This window comes from Zalophus californianus, chromosome 6 (genome assembly GCF_009762305.2).
Source record: "Zalophus californianus isolate mZalCal1 chromosome 6, mZalCal1.pri.v2, whole genome shotgun sequence".
Taxonomy (NCBI): Eukaryota; Metazoa; Chordata; class Mammalia; order Carnivora; family Otariidae; genus Zalophus; species Zalophus californianus.
The window spans coordinates 72,386,556-72,402,104 of NC_045600.1; the positions used below are offsets into that span (position 1 = coordinate 72,386,556).

General features: G+C 44.5%; 1 long non-coding RNA gene and 2 gene segments (V, D, J or C); all 3 read right to left on the reverse strand.

Moving 5' to 3' along the window:
• LOC113908991 overlaps nucleotides 1-15,549 on the reverse strand; it is a 394,892-nt gene that overhangs the window by 143,548 nt on the left and 235,795 nt on the right.
• Nucleotides 1-15,549, reverse strand: part of LOC113908989 — a 177,535-nt gene that overhangs the window by 59,119 nt on the left and 102,867 nt on the right.
• Nucleotides 1,911-6,117, reverse strand: LOC113909000. Its single transcript, XR_003515665.2, has 3 exons — nucleotides 5,950-6,117; nucleotides 5,643-5,755; nucleotides 1,911-2,173 (listed from the first exon to the last, which is right to left on the reverse strand). It is a non-coding gene; the product is annotated as an uncharacterized LOC113909000 (long non-coding RNA).

A 15,549-nucleotide genomic window follows, 5' to 3' on the forward strand; every position in this document is an offset into this window, starting at 1 on the left:
CTGGGTTGGAGATGGCAATGTTATTCACTGAGATAGGAAACCTCAGGAAAAGACCATATTTGGAAGGAAGATTTTGATGTAAGTCTTGGAGTTGAGTTGAAGTGACTTTGAGACATCTAAGTGGACACACTGAACAGTCATTGTACACATAGGTATTCATGCATTCACTCATATTTATTGACTCCCCACCACCTGAGAATCACACTATTGAGAATTCTGTGGAACAGAAAAATATACTGCACTTAGAGTCTCCTCTTGAGGACCTTAAAGCTTATGAGACAGCCATAAGGAATGGTTGAGAGTATTGGGTATAGAGAAATGAGGGCCTGGGAGGTTGGATATGATATCTGTCTTCAAATATGTGAAAATATAAAGGTAAGACTTAGCTGGTGTTGTTTCAGAATGCACAACAAATACCAACATAAAAAGTTATAAAGAAGCATCTCCGTGATTTCTTTCTTTTATAATTGGGAGTTTGTACCTCTTAATGTCCTTTATCTATTTCTCCCATCCCCCTACTCACCCACCTTTTGTGATAGTGACCACACTTACCATGGTGAGCACTGAATAATGTATAGAATTGTCAAATCAGTAGGTTCCACACTGGAGACTAACATAACTTTGTATGTTAATTATACTTCAAAAAAAAGTTACAGGGAAGCAGACCTCAATTTCATATAAGAGGTGATTTTTAAAAATAAGAACTGTCATTGAAAATATTTTAATTGAGTTTGGATGATCATTTATTCCATTATTATTTAATGAACATAAAAATTGAATGGAGGGATTCCTGCTTGGCCTTTAAGATCCCTCTGGCTTTTAAATTCAGTGGCTCTAATTTTCTGTTTAAAGCCTTAATTGTTCAGAATGAAGGTCACAACTTGGATTTCCTTGAGTCCATTTCCTTACTTGGGCCCTACCTGTATGTTCCCTGGGCACTTTCAGGGTGCTGTAAAGAGTAACTTCTTCAAGGTTGTGACCCCTTCAGAAAATACAATGTATGATAGGAATCACATTCTCTTTCTTGGCTGACTGTGGCCTTCTCTGATGCAGAAGAAGATATATACCCCGATTCTCTTCTTTTCTGTTGCTAGTCACTCCATACCATGGTTCCATGGTGCTGGATGGCTTGTTCATACATGCAGCCAGTCCATGGCACTGTTTTTAGACATAAGCTACCACCTTCTTGCTGCCTTTGAGCAATCATATTTTCCATTGTTAGCCACTTGTCATGCTTAGGGACTTTGCTGGGGAGCCCAGTGGAAGCACCATGCCTATTACAACGCCCCGACAAATGAACTCAGAGACCTTTTACAGTCTGGGCAGATACTCTCTGGGATTTCTCTTCACTGCTATAAACTCTTTCAAGTGAGCACTTTTTTTTAATTGTTATGTTAATCACCATACATTACATCATTAGTTCTTGATATAGTGTTCCATGATTCATTGTTTGTGCATAACACCCAGTGCTCAAGTGAGCACTTTTCATGATGGATAAGAATCACAGGAAGCAGGATAATGGCGACAACAATAATATGACTTTAGTCAACTCTCCGTTGGCTTTACCAGTGTAGTGGGGAAGAACACGGACAATACAAAAATATCAGCTGACTTTCCTGTCATTCATTTGGCTTTGGAATTTCTTCAGAAACTCTTCACCTATGTTTATATAATGCTAAGGCCCTTGATGGCCCTATCTCCACCTCAGTCTGGAGCCCCAGGTAAAATATAAAAGATTTTCTCAATTACCAGCTGGTAAGCTCAGGACATTTCTCCAGGTCTCTAATTTAATTTAATTTAATTAATTTATTTATTTGACAGAGAGAGACACAGCGAGAGAGGGAACACAAGCAGGGGGAGTGGGAGAGGGAGAAGCAGGCCTCCCGCTGAGCAGAGAGCCCGATGCGGGGCTCGATCCCAGGACCCTGGGATCATGACCTGAGCTGAAGGCAGACACTTAACGATTGAGCCACCCAGGCGCCCCCCTGGTCTCTAATTTTAATTTATGTTCGGTTTCCTTTTTCACTGTTTTGTGCTCAGACTCTCGCAGATCATTGCTGGGCAGGCTGCTTGTTTTCTCCCAAGATGTCCCTCTTCCTTGGCTACAGGCTCTGTTTTTCATCCTCACCCCATGCCTGTCTCAGGTTCTGAGAACTTCATGTTCTCATCTGTCCTGAAGGAGAAACAGACAATTAGAGACACATGCTCTCACTCTTGTCCCTTTTCTTCCCAATCAGACTTAATCAGACTGTAATGATTCATGTTCTTTTTTCTGGTTTGATCTTGAGTTGAAGGTCTGTAGCACAAGCTTCTGGATTATAGTGGATAATCTATTATGGTCACATGGTGCGGTCAAAAGTACATTGACTCTATAAATATTAATTCATTTCCTAATCTGCTGGTGGATGAATGAGAAATGATCATACCTGGAATTTATGTAATGCTTTCTTCCAAAGAGCATACAAGGACACGATAGCACCTCAATGACTCAATGAGAATATTTATTATATTGGTAACACGAATAATCTGTAACCTGATTTGGGGATGAGTGATTGCTCGTTGTGAGTCCCACACCTGGCTGCACATCAGCACCCCTTTAGGGGCTTCTTACAAATACGGATTTTTTGGGTGGCATTTGGGAAAAACAGATTTATATTTTTCCACCTCTATGAAATTTTTCAATAGTGATGGCCTCCCTAGACCGGTGCTTCTTGAACTTTAATATACATATAACTCACCTAGAGAATCTTGTTAAAATGCAGATTCTGATGCACTAAATCGAGGGTGGTGCATGAGATTCTGCATTCTGACAAAATTCCAAGTGATGCTGATGCTATCTGGAGACCACAATTGAAATAGCAAGATCTTAAACTGGAGAGGGGAAGAGGAGAGGGCAGGAGAGGGAGGTTGAATTACCTGGGAAACCAGAGCTCCATGCCCACACCAATTCAATCAGAATCTCTGGGGATGTGTTCCAGACATTGGTATTTTTAAGGAATTTTCCCAGGCATTTAAAATATGCAATTGGAATTGAGAGCCATTGTTCAAGAGATGCCCTGACCACCTCTAATATCCATTTCTTTGTAGTGAGGACAGGAGAACCTGGGCACAGCAGAATTTCTCAAAGCATGTCCTCGAACCCACTTGCATCAGGATCACCTGGGCACTTGTTATAAATGCACATTCCCAGGCCTACCCACAGATAGCCTGAATAAGAATTTTCGAACGGGGGCTCAAAAGTATAACTAGCAGGGCGCCTGGGTGGCTCAGTTGGTTAAGTGACTGCCTTCGGCTCAGGTCATGATCCTGGAGTCCCGGGATCGAGTCCCGCATCGGGCTCCCTGCTCGGCAGGGAGTCTGCTTCTCCCTCTGACCCTCTCCCCTCTCATGCTCTCTCTCTCTCTCGCATTCTCTCTCTCAAATAAATAAATAAAATCTTTAAAAAAAAAGTATAATTAGCAGCAGTCTGTCCCAGTGCTTCCCATGCACCATGAAGTTTGAGAAATACTGGCTTATAAAATCCAATCCAATCTCTTTATCCTTAGAGGTCAGGGGTCTCTAAACAAGTTGGTCTCAACCAGATTTTTGAGCCCACTCTTTTCCTGCTCTACTGTGTTAATCTGTGGTAGGCAGCTTCTAAGATGGCCTCCAATGAGCTCTGCTCCCTGGTATTCATGCTCTTATATAATCACCTCCTTCTCTTGAGTGTGAGCTGTACTTATGGACTTAATTCTACTGAATAGAATATGGCAGAAACAATGAGATGTCACTTCCAAGATTAGGTTACAAAAAGACTGTGCCTTCCATCTTGGAAGCTCTCTTTCCAAGTTCTTGCTCTAGGGAAGCAAGCTGCTATGTTATGACGAGCCCTCTGCAGATGCTCATGTGAGGATCACCAACATCCACTTGAGTGAGTTTGGAAATGGATCTTTTTCAGTCAGTGTTGGAGATGCCTGGCACCCCAGCTGACCTCTTGATTACACCAAATGAGAGGTCCTGAGCCAAAGGACCCAGCTAAGCCACACCTGGCTTCTTGACTTATAGAAACTGTGAGATAATGAATGTTCGAGCCTCTAAATTTTGTGGTAATTTGTTACAGAACAATAAATAACTAGGTACACCCACTTTGAAACACCCCTCATCTTCCTTCCCACTTACCCAAGTCCCGCCTCTTTCAAGCCTTAGCTGTTCTAAGAAATTTTTCTCACAGTGATTGTTCTTTTATGAGTTCCTAGAACACTGCATATGAAATCAGTAGCACTCATTGTTAGATAGTATGTGCTTTCTTGTATTTTTGTATTTGTTTGTAATCTTGAATTGTAATTCTAATGCTATCTCTAAAATAAATTGTAGACACATTGATGAGAATAGAACTTAGGCTAGAACTTGACTTATAACTATTTCTATTCCCATGACCTATCCCAATATCGTAAGTACAATAATTGCCCAATAAATAAATGTGTGATGAAGATGATAGCGCATTGGAAGGAATATTGAATAGAAGGTAACAGGAGAGCTGTTGTTCTCACGAATCAACGTCTATTTTGCATCCTAATGCCTGAGCTGTAACTTAATGTGGAGAGAGGGTTCCAAACCAGACACTTGAGCAGAAAAACAAAAAGTTGGTTACTAGAGCGAACGGGGTGAAAGCACTCCCTTGATGGTTATCTAGTGTTTGTATCTTAAGCCCTTCTGCCTGTCAGTCTGCTCAGTGGGTTCCTTCAGGCCTTGGCTCCCTATAGGCTCAGACACTTTTGGCTCACCCATTTCAACCTGGGACTTGGGATCTTTTTTTTTTTTTTTTATTCAGTTGATTCATGACCAACTCAGAAATCCTACATTGCCGTAAGTATTAGTTTCCAAGACCTCTCTCAGCGACTGACATGAAGGAGATGGTGTTACCCCAGCCTGGCCATCCCTGTGGGCCCCCAGGACTCCACTGTAATTAAGGGATGAGCTAAAACATTATATACCTGAAATAGTTAGGGAGCATTTCAGAAAATGACTCTATTCATCCTTCTTCACAGAGTAAGAGTTAAAGCTATTTCTAATAGCTTTGGAAATTTTGATTAGGATGGTAATGGAATACCATCCTTGCTTTATCTAGTTTATGCACACGAATGCTTTCACAATATGGAATGAGCTACAGCAGTCACGATAGTAGAAATTCTGTTCATCGTAGCCTGCCTCCACAATAAGAAAATCTTTTCAGTGTTGAAGATTGTTCATTTCAACCTTTTCTCAGAAGTCCTTGAGAGGCAGGTGCAGGGGTCCCTTGGTCTCTTTGCATAAACCCTAATGAACGTTCTTCCCTCTTCAACTGATAAACAAGACCCCTCTCAACCAACCACAAAAATAAGGCCCTTGCCCCAACTTAGCTCTTATCTCTCTTATCAGGCTATCAGGTGGTCTCGGCTCAGGTATGGTTCTGAGGCGACCAGAAGCAGGACTGGAGCACTGTGGATATCACACGTGCAGTAGTAGGTCCCAGCGTCTTCTACTGTTGTTCTTTGAATGTCGAGTTGACTCTTTGAAGCATTGGTATTTCCTTTGAAATTACTCCTTAAATCGTCATTAGTATTGTTGCTTGGTCTGTATACTAAAGTCAGGGAGTTATCTTCTTTCATCTTATACCAGCTCACCTGATAGTTCTTCAAGTCCCCTCCTGATACGCTGCAGCGCAAGGTGGCAGTCTCCCCGACTAGAACAGTCAGGGTTTTGGTGTCTGGTTCCAAAAGGATATCCAATGAGACCTCTGAAAGGGAAAGCTCAGGTGGAGAGGCTGTGGGGAGCTCCCTCCACCGCAAGGGGATGGATGTCAGACCCCAGCTTGGCAACGTGTCCCCCACTGCCCCGCTGCTCCCCCCCCCGCAAACATGACCTTCCGGCAGCAAATCATTCCTGCAGCACATTTCTCTAAGAGTAAAAGGCCCAGCAGCTTGTCCTTACCGGCACAGAAGGTGGCGAGGTAGAGGAGGGGACAGGTCCACAGCATGGCTTTGTGGAGGCGGCAGCGCAGTATGCAGGTGCTCTCTGGCTGCTCCTGATTAGCCGCTGTCTGCCCATGAGAAGTTCTGTCTCTTATCAAGGGGGTTGGGTGTTAGTCACTTCCTCAGAGAGGTGTGACAGGCCTGCAAGGTCACGGGTTGGGCTGTTTATTCCTCAAACCCCGGCTAATTACCTATGGCAGGTCAGATTGTATTTGGGAGGAGTTGAACAAGACATGGCTTCTGTCTTCAAAACACTCAGTTTTGAGGGGGGCGGTTCCCTGCCTGGGACATGAAGAACACTCCCCCCTGACCGGAGCGGAGCTGTGAGAGTTGAGTAGGGCTGTGTCAGCTGGCCTCTGGACCCCATTCCCTGGGGACAGCGCTGCATCATCAAGGTGCAAGGGCTTGTGGGGAGCCGAGCAGCCTGCAGGGTCCCCTTGTAGTTCCTGTGCGGGTCCCTTTTCCTTTGGCCTCTGCCCCCCCTGCTTTGGTCTGAGTGTTCCTTACCTGCTGCAAGCTATTGCCATACTATTCCAAGAGGTGTCTCCGCTTCCAGACTCCCCCTGCTTTCATCCATTCTCCAAGCAGCCATCATACCGATTTTTCTCCAGACCAGAGGGGATCAGGTCACGCCTCTGCTGAAACTCTTTTAGTAGCATCCCCTGGCCTTTAGGGGACTATGAAATTCCTGTGTCATGGCCCTAGTGATCTCCCGATCTGCTTTTTTCTCCAATTCCACTTTTGACCACTTGCACTCAGTACTTCAGCTGCGCAAAAGTACTTGCAGGTTAAAAGATGTATGATAGTCTTTATATTTCCAGTTTTTGCACTAGCTGCTCCTTCTTCCTGCAAAACCAGAACTTCCTTCTCCCTTCCCCACCCCAACTTGAGGGAAAGTGTCCCCTGGGTTCCCTGAACTTGTTGGGTCATGGCACTTATTACCTCTATTGTAATTATCTGATAATGTGTTTGTTTTCTGCACTGGACTTCAAGATTCTTTAGAACAGTGGCTGTATCTTATTTACATTTGCATTCTCAGTGCCCAGCATGGGGCTTTTCAATATTAGGAGCTTGGCAGAGATTTGCGAGTCTAAGCAGGATTTCTGTCTGGAGTTTCCTGACTGTCAAGGAGCATTCTGGGTTACTCATCTAGTGAAGGATGGGATTAGGAAAGGATTTGCCAAAACCTGGGAGGCTGGTCTTCTATCCATTGTTGTAGGTGTAGGGAGAGGGGGCCCTCTGCCCCAGCAGGATAAATCCCACCTGGCTAGACCCTGTTGGTCATTGCAGTGGCCAACATTCTGACGTCACCCAGGGTGGCTATGTGGTATCACTACCCATGTCATCTATAAGCAAAAGGAAAACTGGCTTTGCAGGGCTAATGGCTCTGATTTTTGAATCTTCTTTTGCAACTTACCAGGAGCTGGGTAAGTTACATCTCCAAGTCTTGATTTCCTCATCTGCAGATAGGGTCATTGTAGTTACCTTGCAGGGATGTCCTGAGGTTGAAATGAGAGAACACATGTGAAGCACTTATCCTGGTGCCTGGCACACGCTGGTAAGCCTACTGCAGATGTTGGTTCTTTGCCACATCCCTTCTGCTTTGCCATGGTTGGGGTAGTGGCCTTAGTCATAGATCCCTACCTGAGCCATAGTTACCAAGGGAGACACAGAGCTTATAATTTCAAGTGTGGCACAGAACATTCTGCTGAGGGAAGGGGGTGTTGGCTGAGCTATGTTAGGCTGTGTGTAGGACTTTGGGCAGGTACAGGAGGACCTGAATGGAGCTGTGTCACTCATTTTATGTCCTTAGGCAAAGGAGTCTTGGGCAGCTAAAGATAGAGGCCCATAGGAGCTAAAGCCCTTGTCATGGTGGGTTTTTGTTGTTGTTGTTTGTTTTTTGTTTTCTGGGTTTTTTTTTTTTTTTTTTTGTCCATCTGGATGAAGAAAGAATAGGAAAACTTGAAGAAGCAAAAAGACCCCATGGTCAGATCAAATCAACCCACAACTGGCTCCTACGTGCCCCAGCCCAGTGCCATTCTCTCTGATGATCTCTACCACTCTGGGTCCTTAGTATCACGCATCTATCCATAGGATCACTGGAATCTTAGTGGGAGAGTGTGCCAGAACTTCTGATTTTCTCTCTAATTGGAAGTTTCAGGAACTTCTTTGCCTTTGATTTGAGAACACATCCACTCTTTCCCCACTCCCTTTGAGTTCTTTGGGAGAGAAAAAGAGAGAAATTGTAGAGAAGGAAAGCTCTTTGCTTGCGTTATTTCATCCTCATATCCCCAAACTTCTCCCATAAAGCTTCAGGGACAACAAAGTCAGACTCTAATATGTGGCCACGATTGCTCTTTGTCCAGGCCCGGCAGTTATGGGCTCTCTGCCCCGTTTCTAGTTGCCGTCCTTGCTCTTGGGTTCCTCTGCTCTGGCACCAGCCGGTCGGGCAAGCAACTGAAGAACAGGGATGGAGGTGAATGAAGAGAGCAAACACCATTCCAGTTTCCCTTGGCCAGGATCTCAGCCGCTTGGTGTCCCAGGATGGCCTTCAGTAAGTAAGTGGTTCTCCTGGGTCTGGCTAATTCGGGCTCGGAACGCTCAGGCGGCTGGGATTGCTTTGTTTTCAACTGAAATGTCTGAGCCCCACTGGTTGTTTTAGAGCAAGCATAAGATATTTTTGGAAATTAGTGAGGAATTTCAATGGGTGTCAAGGAAAATCACAGTGTCATTCGTCTCTAAAAAGATTTTGGCTGCCACTGTTCCATCTGCGGCTCGCTCCCCAGCTGTGTGGTGCTGAAAGAAGCAGCTGCCAAGCCGAGCGGTACAGAGGCCAGCTGGGACTTTGCTGAGTGGTAATTCTGCTTCTCTTACTGGTTTGGGACCTTGAGATGTAAACAAATAAACTTTTCCATATTTAGTCTCAGCTCAGTTCCTTGAAAATGTTTTCCTGGCTCCCATCTCCCAATGCATTCCGAAATCTCAAGGTCCTAATTCCAATCTGTGCTTTCTGGTCCTGGAACACTCCTGTCATCGCTCTACAACCAAGTACCTCTCTTGCTCCCACGTGTGTCTCCTCTGGTTCCTCGGTTGGGCTGTAAGCCCTACTACAGTGTGAACTCCAGAATGGCAGAAAGCTGGTGTCACGTGCCTTGGTCACCTTGGCCCCTGACATGGTGTCTGGCACATGGTAGACACTCAATACATACTTCTGAATAAAAAACGAACCAGGCCAATTCTATACTCTGAGGCTTATCTATACTTGATGAGCACTTGTTAACCTTCCTGCTCACCTTCTCTTCTCTGACTGTCCTTCAAGGATCACGTGGAGAGACTGGACATCTTCCAGTTAGGTGATAAGGTGGTCGGGACAGATCATCACCCAGAAACCTGCCCTTGGGAAGGACTCCCCTGTCCACATATAGTTCTCTAATGACTTTGTTTTTCTTCCAAACTTTCTTTCATCTTTGGTAGTAGTGCATTTTGTAAAGCAAGGAAGATGATTCCTTTCATGGAGATTCAGCATGGCAGAATCAGAGACCTGGTATTACAGAGTAGGTTTTCCACTGGCAGAGAGCCCTGCAGGGTTACTAGAGTTGTAAGTGTCCCTTAGAAAATCTGGTTTCTCCGGTTTAACATTCAGCAATTCTGGAGATGTGTCATCAATAACCCCGAGGTGCCCCAGAGAAGAGCAAGCCCAGGAGGAAAGTGACTTTGTTCCCTCACCAGACACTGTTTGGGTCTGTGCCTATCCAGGCAGGGTGAAGACTTTGAAATCTGATCCCCAAAGCCAAATTGTGCAAAGAGTTTTCCTCCAGTTCTTTATCCCAAGAAAACTTTTTGTGTGATTCTGTGCCCTTAAAGGCTGCTCTTGTGGGGCGGGGGGCAGTGCCGAGGACCCCATATGTTGGCTGCAAATGAGAAAGCCAGCAAGACAGCAGGGGGTTAGGGGTTTCCATTGATGAATAAATGCAGCATCATGAAGCAGCAAGTGACGTGCACCTTCAGAAGAGAAAATAGGGAAGACAGTCCTATTTACTCCCTGTTCTCAGCTCCGCAAATCACGCCAAGGAGTTTTCCTGGATGGTGCCTTGAATAAGCAGAAGCCAATATGGATGTGTCTTTGTAGAACCTATGTACTTTTGGAATCTTGGGATAATCTTCACTTGATAGTGTTTTAGGATGTCCTAAGGTCAGGTGTGCTTTGACTTCATTTGTAATATTCTTGTCGGTGGGAACTTCTTCAGGTCATGTAGTATGCTTGTGATGTTGATGGAACCAATTCCTTATTTATAATTATGCTCATAAACAACTTTAATTTTACTTTGGGCTCTATATTTATAAATTATTCCACTATCCATTTAATAAGTGGAGGCTACGCTTGTATTTTAATATCTCATAAAGTCTCTATTTGCTTGTTTTATGAGGGTCAAGCAGAAATTACTTTCCTCTGGTTTTATTTTTTTCTATGTAAGAAGCCTTTAATAATTTATCAGCATCTAGTGAAAAAGGTCCTGAAGATCTTTTGCATTGTATTTCTCTCAATTTTCATTGATATTTCATTCCTACTAGGTGGGATACTAATATATAAAAGAATGTTTAATTGCCCAAGAGATTGACTTCCCTTTATCAACAAGCTCCTCAAGGCTTAACCCAGCCCAGTGGTAGGGACGTGACGATATCATCACCACCACCACCGAGGGTAGCTGGTGCTAACCGAGTGCTTCCTATGTGCCAAGCATAGTTCTAAGTGCATGATGTGTAATAGTTCACTTAATTCTTGTAACAATTCTCTACAGTAATGATTATCATTATTTTAATGAAAATATTTTATTAGGTAATCTCTATGCCCAACATGGGGCTCTAACTCATGACCCCAAGATCAAGAGTTGCATGCTCCACCTACTGAGCCAGCGAGGCAACGACTATTATCATTATTTCGTAGATGAGGATAGCAAGGCATAAAATAACTTGCCCAAGATCCTATAGCTAGTAAGTCAGTAAATGGAAGATCTGGGATTCAAAACCTAAGAAGTCCGGATTTCAAGTCTGAATTTGAACTCGGTCTGTTGGCACTATGCTGCCTACTCTACATCTATCTATCTATCTATCTATCTATCTATCTATCTATCTATCTAATCGATCTAGTTTCCCAGGGATGTATATATGTATATTTAATATATTTTTTCAGCTTTTTAGAAATGATGATAGGTTTTCAAGGGTCTGTGATTAAGATGTTGATCGTTGGCTTTGAATTTGTATGTGTGTCCAATTCATTTGTCTCTCTGGGTATTGGGGACTATGCTGTTATTTGTCAGGTCAAAGGTTCAAGTAATTCCACAGTATTTAGTTTCACTGCTCATGGCTTAGCAAGATAAAAGTGAGGAGACTCTACTCTGAATACATTTTATTATTATTATTATTATTATTATTATTTAAAGATTTTATTTATTTATCTGACAGAGAGATCGCGAGAGCAGGAACACAAGCAGGGGGAGTGGGAGAGGGAGAAGCAGGCTTCCCGTGGAGCAGGGAGCCCGATGCGGGGCTCGATCCCAGGACCCTTGGGATCATGACCTGAGCCAAAGGCAGATGCTTAACGACTGAGCCGCCCAGGCGCCCCTACATTTTATTATTTGAGAAATGCTTGTTTTCTACCTTTGTATCCCCATAGCACTTAGTATATTCATTTGTAAACCATAAGGGCCCCTTGGTTTTGAATGAATGAACCGAGGAATGAATGGGGCAAGTCCAAGATGACACTGAACACCTTCTTTCTTGTTGGATGACGCTTTGGATTTTCGGCGTTGAACTTGCTTGAGGCTTACAGTTTTTGTTCAGTGTGATGCACAGTCTGTATCATGGTGCCAGAAAGCACAGTAGTAAATGGCTTTGTCTCTTGGCTGCACATGCTTAATGGTTAAGGTACTGGAGGACAGCTCTCTGTTCACAGACAACAGGTAATGCTCCGATTCCATGGTGCCTTGAGATATATGGTTGATATAGGTGAGCCTTTGGTCAGCTCTTTGCAGATACCAGTACACAGAGTCATAATTCCCATCGAGAATATTATACTGGCATTGAAACGTCCCATCTGTCCCGATCATGGCAGCTAGGTCGGAAGACTGTATAATTTCAGTCCTGCAGGAGCCATCTGACAAAGGAAAAAGGATAGGAAATGAGGACTGAGAAGTGGAGGGAAATCGCACAGACGTACCTGGGAGCCACTTACAGAGGAAGGGCAGCACAAGGCAGAGAAGCCGGGACATGGTGCATCTGTGGTTCTTCTCCGTGCTGTTTACCACGAAGCTTACTTTGCATGCGTGATGCACTCGGGCCACCTTATCTGCAACAGCCATGTGGCTGCTTCATTGCTGCAGCAATAAAGGAAAGAGGTCCTGGGGGGTGGTTGGTGCTTGCGCTATTGAAAGACACACTCGGATTCAGATTCGTTCAAAGGCAGCAATCCAACAGGCCCCTTTCGACGAGGTTCTGGTGCCCCTCTGCCGCTCGTCACCTGTGTTTCCAGCAGATGGTGCCATTCTCTTATCAGCCCCAGGAGGCTGATCCTTTGAAAAGAAACAACCAGGGAGATAGTCTTTTGTTGAAAGACACTTGGGGGGGGGTCACAATCTCTGGGGTCCTTGTTCCTGAGTTTTGAGGCTCTGACATGCACAGAAGGATGAGGAAAGGTACGAACAGTTCTTTTCCTAGACATCCTATGTTTTTTTCTGGCCCACCTAGCAGCTTCTGCTTCTGGGACCCACAACTCAGAAGCCAGACAGGGAGGAAGTAATCTGTTCATTTTTCATTACTTGATTAATCAAGCAAGTGTCCATTTATCAGATATTTATTGAGTGCCAATGGTATACAAGCTTTCTGCTGAGTGCTGAGGATGCAATGGAAGCAGAAACCAGCCCAAGTTTCTGCCACCGTGAAGTTAAAATTCTGATGATGATGTTTAACTTCAGGCAAGAGAAGGAGGTACAGCCCATCAAACAACGTACAGGAAGCTGGGCAGGGGCGGGTGAAGGGGCTTCTGAGGTCTTCCCGAATCCAGGCAGGGCTTTCTCCCAGTCAACACAGCTGGTTGTGAGCTCACCGTGGAGGAGCGCAGACTGCCGTTTTCCCGGGCGACCCGCACCCCATCCAAGAATCAGAGGATTCCATTTCTACCGACCTTCCCTTATCGCCATTTTCCTATCGAGAGATCATTCTATTTGTTAACGCTCCAAAGTCTTGGAGTTCCTGACTTAGCACTGTTATCGTTCTATTTTTGGAGCAGAATCAGCTTGGCTGTGATTGTTCCCACTGTGAGGATAACTGCATCTTTTGTGTGATGGCTTCCTTTTCATTGTATACACAATGACTGCAGAGCCAGGAAATTTTAATTTGGGATAAATAATAAGCTCTCTTTAGGGCCGATCTTATTTTGAGAGTCAGGGCTGATGGAGGTCAAGAATTCTTTTTTTCTTTTATCGCCTTTATCAAAACTTTTCCTCCCACTTCTGCTCCCATCTTACTTACCTCATCTTTTTCCTTGTCTCTTTCCCAAGACTACTCATCTTTCTGCAAGATATTCTCATGAGCAAATTTAAAGGCATAACAGGACAGTGGACAAAGAAACAAGGAGACACTCATCCCAGAATGCCTGGACTCAGGATGACACAGAAGAGAGTTGGGGATAGCAGAGGCCACACAGACTCACACCCAGGGATGTGGAGGTGGGGGCTGGTGGCATGGCAGGGGCTGTGCCTATGGAGCCGTGTGATGGGGTGGCTGGGGATCCTCCAGAGGCAGGGCCATAGCAGCGTGAATGATGTTTGGGAGCTGGTTGGGAAGATAGATGTGTGCTCATGGTGACTGCAGAAAGGCTCACCAAAGATTCCTAGGGAGAAGGCTGTCCCTGGTGGCAGGGGAAACGTCATACCCAAAGCCATTTTAATGGAAAGGGGCTCTAATTTTTTAGGAGGATTGACATCTTAAGCCTTCATGTATTAAAAAAACAAGTAAGAATTAATTTCTGACAGAAAGGCCATGGAACATGGGAACGAGAGAATATTCCAGCATATCTTTCCAGGATGCCAGGAAGAGGCCATCTCTCCCTTCTCCTTCAGCTCCCGCATATCATTCATCCACATGTGAAGTGTCTCCCGAATCTCTTTCCTCTTTCCAGGTCCTTATTTCTGATCCTTCTCATTGTCTACCTCACTTTTTACATTAACTTGATATCTGATCTCACTGCCACAGCAGTGGCAAAATAAAACCCACCAGTTACGAACCAGGGCTGCGTGGCCCTGGAATTGTAAGAAAGGCCCGTGGTTTCAAGGGAAACCATCTCAGACACTTCTCTCCTAGGACAAGGTGTCAGAAGGTTGAGGATTTGGGAAAGAAAGATTATGGGTTTTTCAAAATCACAAGCCTGCCGTCAATGTCAAACCTGGACATCAGACCTAGTATCAAGGCCTTGGGCATTATCCACCCACCACAGACCAGGACCTGGCAACCAGAGCCTGAAACATGTCTGTGTTTGAACACAGGAGCTAACCCTGGGGACCATCCTGCCCTTATCTTTGACTGTCAATCTCCTCTCTTCCAGAAATTTCCTGACGTTGTTTCTTCCAGGTACAGAACTGAGACACTACCCTGGAGGCCTGTCCCTTAATCACAGTGAAGGCATCTTGAGAAGGTACATAGGCTAGGACACGCTTAACATATGATCAACTCAACTCCCATGGACAGTGATAGAAAAATGCTGTGTTGGAATGAATTGTTTTTTTTTTTTTTTCAATTTCTGTTTGCTCTCAGGAAAGGTATCCTTTGATTTACAGTATTTTCATGAGAAGGATGAGGACCAGCCATGTCGTCTGAGGACCTAGCTTTGAACTGGATAGTGAAATTTTAGTTAGAATTTTTCACAAAAGGGACAACTTATAAAGGGAGGACTTTTCTTTCTCCCCCCTCCCCCCCGCCTTTGGCTGGAGAACTGCTCCTTGAAGGCTCTTGGGGGATGTTGGGGTTCCGTTGGTAGAGTAGAGAGGTGAAGTTTAGAGCACTCTTCTTTTGTGGATAAAACTAGAGTGAGGTTGAGAATGCATTTATTCACATCCAAAACAAATATCCACTCGTTGTTGTGGAGATGATGAAGTTGTCATAGAACTAAATGCAGATGTTATACACTAAGATGGTAAATGTTTGATTAAAAACTAATTGGTGTCTTTCTTAATTAGAATTAGGGGCAGATTCCGACCCCCCCTCCCAGTATGAATTTAATCAGGGCCATTGGTGTCCCATAGGTGATATTCTAGGATCTAATAACACTGTGTTTGCCCTGTAGGGCCATGAAGGCCAGACTCCATCTGAGAGAGTGGGGGGTGCAGGAGAGCCTCCCAGCAGGAAATGACTTTTGCCACTGTCCCTCAACTCAGGGCAGGAAAGGAGCTAGTCTTAGACTCTGAACTTGGAAATGTGGGGACATCTGCAGATTTTTATTGGGGCACAGACTGGTCACTGCTATGTGAAAGCCTGTGGGGAGACAGAAAGGGCCTCATGTGGTTTT